The sequence below is a fragment of the Erinaceus europaeus genome, unplaced genomic scaffold (assembly GCF_950295315.1).
Source record: "Erinaceus europaeus unplaced genomic scaffold, mEriEur2.1 scaffold_537, whole genome shotgun sequence".
Taxonomy (NCBI): domain Eukaryota; kingdom Metazoa; phylum Chordata; class Mammalia; order Eulipotyphla; family Erinaceidae; genus Erinaceus; species Erinaceus europaeus.
The window spans coordinates 32,721-39,631 of record NW_026647445.1 but is presented as its reverse complement, the minus strand read 5'-3'; positions in this window follow the sequence as shown (position 1 = coordinate 39,631).

The following is a 6,911-nucleotide window of genomic DNA, read 5'->3' as shown; positions in this document are numbered from 1 at the left end:
CTCTTTAAAAATAAGTTGATGATATGTTTACTAGGTTATAAATAACTCATGCTATTTAAATTGTAAAAATTGATTTTGTTTTTGTTACTTTACCTTTGTGCTGGTTCTGCTGTCTTGAAACTATGTGGCATCTTTCTTGACAAAAGAAAACATGCAAATCCTGTTTGCTCACACGAGGCGTTACTGTAGCTCCCCAGCACTTTCATCTGTGAGTGTGAGTGTGAGTGTCTGTACATGTACCTGCCAGGGCTTCATCTTATTCCACTACTTTTCCTGAACTCTTCTCTTTTTCATTTCGTTTCCTTAATTTTTATCATTTTGTAAAAATATTTATCGATGGAGGAGGAGGAAGGTCGAACCGGAGCGTCACTCTGTCACCTGCTCTGCTGGGATCTAAGCGACTCAGGCTCGAGACTCCAAAGCTTCACCCCCTGTGCCACCTCCCCAGCCCCACGTTTGTCTTTTAAGATGAGGAGAGAAACAGAAACAGAGATGACCCCTGTGACTGCACCACCTCACACGGAAACTGGCTCACCACACCCGGTTCTGTCTTCCCTTAACGTTAGCATATTAGAGGGCGGATAACACCGGCTCCGTCTCTCAGCGTTCCTGCAACAAAGCATCTCTCCCCTTTAGCATTTCAGCTGGACTGTGTAGACCCCCAGCAAGGCAGCTGACACTGTCGTCTGCTGACAGCCAAGGTTCAGGGTGCCCTCCCTCCCTGATTGTGCTTCTCCCGAAGCCTCCCAGCCCGCCCGCAGGTCATCACAGCCGCGGGGTGAAGTGTGAGTGCGGGAGCGGGACAGTCCCAGGGGCGTGTGCACGACTCCCTCTGCGTCCCCACCCGGCCCTGGGTGCAGCTCCGTGGGCACAGCCCGACCAGGACAGGAGGGCAGCTGGTCCGTCCTGGCCGCCTCACCTTTGTTTCCAGTTGTTTGTTTGTTTATTCCTTTATTTATTTATTTATGCCACACACCAAGGCGCCCCTCTGCAGGGCCCCACTATCCTCGGCTGGACTTGTGGCCATGCCGATGCAGAACGTCTCCTGAGTCACTTTCCTGGGGACGGCCGGGCTGATCGGCAGGGCCTGGCCGTCTCAGGGGTGGGCAATGGGGGTCCACACCCTCCCCTGCTGCGGGTCCTCTGGGAGCTGCGGGCATCAGCCCTGGTGGGCGGGGCCGGATCTGATGGGCGGGGGAGCTGCGGGCATCAGCCCTGGTGGGCGGGGCCAGGCCTGGTGGGCGGGGCCCGGAGCGGCCACGCCCCGGCGTGTGTGGGCGGGGCCTGCGAGTCCGCGCTTGCGCAGAGGCAGGACTCCCGCTGCTACGGCGGCCCGTCGCCCGTGCGGCGTGTCGTCCCGGGCGGGCGGGTCTCGGTGTGGACGCGGGGCTGTGCCGTCCGCGCCGGGGGAACAGCCTCGAGCAGCGAGGGCTCCCCCGGCCCCGGCAGCCCCCGCCCGGCGGCGCGGTGAGTCCGAGCTGCTCCCGCCCGGCGGCGGCGGCTCCCGGCGGAGCCCAGGGTCTGGCCCGGGGCGGGAGCAGCCCCGGGCGCGCAGGCGCCGCGCCGCCCCCGAGTGGGTCCCGGCCGGAGCCCCGGCGGCAGGAGGCGGCGCCGCAGGCGGAGCGAGGGGCCCGCGTGTGCGGCCGAGTCCGTCCCGGGGTCCCGGCGCGGCCCGCCGTCTAATAAAGCGCTTTCCTCGGCCTTTCTGACGCGCGTTTCCTTGCGTCCGGAGCCCCGCAGCCCCGGCTCCCAGCCCGCGCGGCCCGCCCCGAGCGCCGCGAGCTGTCCGGGGCCCACGGCGGGCGGGCGGCCGGTCCCGGGGCCGAGAGCGAGCGGGGCGGCAGCCGGACCAGCAGCGGCGGCCGCGTCCCCGCAGCCCAGGGCCGCCGAGCCGCTGACCGGGGAGCCGTCCCCGCCCCGGCCGCCCGGCCCCGGCCTGCAGACTCCTGCGGGGCTCGGGGTCCCCCCCGCCCGTCTCCCCCCTGGTCAGTCCCCGCCCCGGCCGCGCCTTCCCCAAGCGGGGCTGCGGTGTCGGGTTCACCCGCGGGAGCGGGAGCCGGCAGGGTGTGGGGCGCCGAGCCCGGGACCCAGGGCCTTGGGTTCGGTCCTTGGTTGTCACGGCGGGAGGACTTGTCAGAGTCAGTCTGGGGGGAGCTGGGGTGTCCCGGGAACTCGCGTGTTTCTCATGTCCCCGTCCGGGGCTCAGTCCCCCGGTAGCCGCCACCCCGTGTGCGAAGCATTTTCAGCTTTTCAGGCCTCAGCCCCCCTCCCTGCAGCCTGGAGGAGACGCGGGAAAAGTCCAGAGGCGGGTGACCAGCCCGCAGAGGCCTCTCGCCTCTCACGCCCCAGCTCCCGGGCCGGCAGGCCGGTGCTCTGAGCATTTTCACGGGCTTGAGCTTTAGAGATGCGAGCGCGGAGAGCTAAGTAAGTTAAAAGTGCGCTTAAGGTGGTGGGTGGGGGTTTAGGAGCATCGCTAGCGCTCTCGCCTCCCACGCTGCAGGTCCCGGGATCGGATCCCCGGGACCTGAGTGTTTTCCCCCCTCCCGCAGGAGGCGGCGGCGGCGGCGGCGGCGGCGGCGGCGGCGGCGGCGGCAGGGAGGCAGGTGGGAGAGGAGAGGGCAGGAGAGAGGATGAGAGGGCAGGAAGGGGGCAGCAGGGGGCAGGGGGTAGGCAGGGTAGGTAGGATGAGAAGGAGGCAGGGAGGAGAGGGCAGGAGGCAGGAGGCAGGATGAGAGGGTAGGGAGAGGAGAAGGTAGGAAGGAGGTAGGCAGGAGAGAGATGGCAGTAGGGCAGCAAGGAGGTAGGAGAGAGAGAGGGAGATGGTAGGAGGCAGGGAGAGGAGGTAGGACCCCCCAGAGTTCCCCAAGACACTCCTCCAATAGGCCCCCCCAGGATCCCCCTAGACACTTAAGACCCCCAGATGCTTTTGACACTTGGTCAGGCTTTGCTGCCTGAAGGAGACTTGTAGGCAAAAATCCGCGAAGGGCGGGTGGAAGGCCCCATAGGAACATGCTCAGCGCTCCTGCCTCTCACATCCCAGGTCCCGGGATCGGATCCCCGGGAGACAAGTGTTTTTCCTGCCTGTTGGGTCCTGCAGGACACTTGTAGGCCAAAGTCTGAGTACGGTGCTCTCGCCTCTCATGCTCCAGGTCTCAGGATGGGACCCCCAGAAACTTTTTACACCCATTTGAGCCTTAGGCCCAGCAGCCTGGAGGAGGCTCAAATGGCCTCGGAGGGTGGCGGCTGGCTCAGGAGCCCTGCGGAGGCGACTTACCTCGAGTCCCAGGTCTGCAGTTCAAGCTGCTGTAGAATTGCAGTGACAACATGAAGCAGTTTACTTTTGTCAACGTGTTTTATTTTCACTAACTCTTGTTAAATAAAGACCAAGGGAGGCCCCTAGAAGCCTGTTGTTTGAACCACAGAGAAACTTACAAACCATTAAACCTCTCCAGGTCTTTGTTTTTCAGGCAGAAACTGCAAGTGTCTGCAGGGCGTCCCCTGTCCTCTGCAGCTTGACTCCAGCCTCGTCTGCCATCCAGACTGCTGAGAGTGGCAGGAGGGGACAGGGGCTGAGTGACACACCAGGAAGCAGAGAGAATATAAAAGTGAGGGAGATCCCAGCCCTGCTGTTTCCTGAGTTCTCGGCAACAAGTCTGCTGTGAACACAACCACAGTGATTAATGATTTTAATTTTCAGCCCCCAAGGCAGAAGGACAGGCTGGAACAGGGCAGGAAGCAGGTCCCAGGCCCTGCGGGATCGGCACCGGCTCTCTGACTACCCGGCCTGGCAGCTGGCACCTGGGTCTTAAGTGCAGCCAAGAAACAGATCTTAAAGCTTTTCTGAGAAGAAAGATTTAAGGATTCAGGAGCATCTGAGGGGCCAAGAGAAAACTGCAGCCAAGTGTCCCGGGGACCCAGAGGGCTTGAGTTTTCTGGGTGGCAGAAGAGTTCGAGACCTGCTGAGACCAAGGTTGTCCCGTGGAAAGCCCAGGCCATTGTGAGACTGACAGCCTACCCCCCCACCACACACACACACACACACACACCACACACACACACACACACACACACCACACACACACACACACACACACACACACACACACACACGGCAGCTTCACCATCTCTGTTTTGCTACAAAAGATTTCAAAGATGCAGGAAACAGCACCTACTGTGTTGTCCTCTGTGGAGACGCCGCTCCTTTTCCGCCACTGTCTTCTGTCTGTCTGGTCCCGTCCCGTCCCGGCGTCTCTTAGGTGTTTTCTCCTCCTTCCCCTCTGGTTAGCAGGGCTTCTCCCCCAGGTGAAATCTATCCAGCTCTCTCATTTGAAGGTCTTTGCAAACCTTCATCACTTCCCCCGTGAGGCCCAGCTGAGAGCTGCACAATGTCCGTGCAAACCGTGCGCTCGGATGCCTCACGGCCACGGGGCTCAGGAGGTGGCACAGTGGCTACAGCGTCGGGCCCTCTAGCAGGAGACCCAAGTTCCACGCCAGGCACCACAAAGTCCAGAGGGATGCGCATGCTCTCTCTCACCCGCTCCCTCCCTCCCTCTCATTAAACTAAATTAAGAATTCCCTACATCTGTGTATGTAAGCGTCACATACCCATCTCCTACTCGCCTACATCCTACCTGTCAGGATTATTGAAGATTTGAATGCCGACTTGACAAAGCAAGAGACTATTTCAGACAAGGAAATCAAACAGGACTTCAGGGCGTGGTGGGCACAGAACAGTTTCTGACCTGTGGGGAGGTGAGATGCCCACTGGGTGATAGCAAGTCTCTTGACAAAGCAAGAGACTTTCAGACAAGAAAAGAAAACAGAACTCCAGGGAGTGGTGGGCACAGAACTAGTTTCTAACCTGGGTGACGGCGAGACACAGCCTCTGAAGGAGGAAGCCTCAGAGCTGCGAGTTCTTCCCCTCTGTCTCTTTCCATCTGAAATGAAAGTCAGCTGGTGGGGGAGCCCAGGTGATGGTGGGCTGAGAAAGCCTGAGGCAGCGGGGGAGCTGGAAAACTCTGGAGGCCTGAGCCTGGGGCTGGAGTCGGAGTGTGTCAGCTTTGGATCCCTGATGGGGGGACACTGGACTGTCCCCGCTAAAAAGCACGGCATGTTCTCAATGTCCCCAGAGTCCCAGGCAACTGCTCAGAGGCCATCTTTTTGATCTATCCCAGAATGAAAGTGAAAATAAAAAGGAGCCAGACAGTGGTGCCTCCGGCTAAGCACAGGCATTACTATACGCAAGAGCCAGGGTTTCAGCCTCCACTCCCCACCAGCACTCCCCTCCATGAGCAGTGATGCAGGTCTGAAGTTGTCTTTCTCTCTCCCTCTCTGTATCCCCTATCCTCTTTCAATTTCTCTCTGTCCTATCCAATAAAATAGGGGGGAAAAAGGCCTCCAGGAGCCGTGGATACTCAGTGCTGGCTCTGAACCCTAGTGATAACCCTGGAGGCAAAAATAAATGAGTCAAAGACATTAATTTATTATTATCGCCTCTGGTGGTCCAGGGCATTGAACCTGGGACTTCAGAGCCTCAGGCCAAGAGTGTCTTTGCATCACCATTGTGGTATCGAGCGCAGCCTCTTCTCCAGTTAGGACCCCACTGTGTTGATCGCTGAGGCTCTGTGCCAGCACTAGGAACCCCAACACCACTCTTCCATTAGTTCATTCCCTCTGAGTTTAAAGTGCACTGAGAAATTGATAGGAAGGGGTGAAATGGAGACGTGGAGAGAAAGACATCCGCATACATGCCTCATCTTTCTTCCCACTGCAGGCTGGGAGGGGGCTCCATCCCTACTTCCTGTGCATGGAAGTGGGGGAACTCCAGCGGGGTTCTCACAGCCTAGCAGCACAGCAGAGCTGCTCAAATCGCCATATAGATTTTTTGCCTCCAGGGTTATCGCTGGCACTTGGTGCCTGCACTATGAATCCACTGCTCCTGGAGACTATTTTTCCCTCCCTTTTGTTGCCCTGGTTTCTTTACCATTGTTTTGGTTATTATTGTAATTATTTGATGTCATAGTTGTTAGATAGGAAAGAGAGAAATGGAGAGAGATGGGGAAGATAGAAGGGAGAGAGCAGAGAGACACCTGCAGACCTGCTTCATGGTTTGTAAAGTGACCTACAAAAGGGGGGGGAACTAGGGGCTCGACAGGATCCCTACACCGGTCCTTGGCTTTGTGCCATGTACACTTTACACACTGCGCTACTGACCAATCCCCTCAAATCTCTCTATCTCTCTCTTTCGCTCTCTTTTTTTCCTCTAAGGGAATTAGAGCACGACATAGACGGGACTGACCCATATCACAGAGACGGGGTAACAAAGGCAGAGCTCAGGACCCTTCAGCCTCTGTGGCCACCCCGCCAGGCCAGGGAACCTGCCGCCTCAGTCTCCTAATCTGGTGCTCTACACAGTGAACCCTCTAACCTGCCTCTCTCTAGCTCCTGGGAAGGAAGCTTCCAAGAACAGATCCTGGGAACAGGCTGCAAACGCCCCGCCCAAAGCAACAACTAGTCCAGACCAAGGGGCAGTGCAGCTGGAGCAAGGCCAGCCCAGGAGGGGCCTGCTGGGTTATGTCGCCATCTGGTGGACACGGAGCAGAATGCACCTTATGGGAGACTAGAGCCAACCAAAGGGCTCCCGTGTGTCTCCCAATATTGTCTTCACTTTCTTTTCCTCACACAGAGCCAGGGAGAAAAAGGCACAGTGAGACACCAGAACACCATCTGGTTCAAGCTAATGGTGGTGCTGGGGATTGAAACTGGGTTCCTGAAGCCACAGGCAAGAAAGTCTTTGGCAGAACTCCTAAAATAGCTCCTAAGCACAAGGTAATCTTATTTTAAGTATTTATGGTTCACTGGATTATTACACTAAATTATCAAGAGAGATACAGAGACAGTTACAGAGTGAA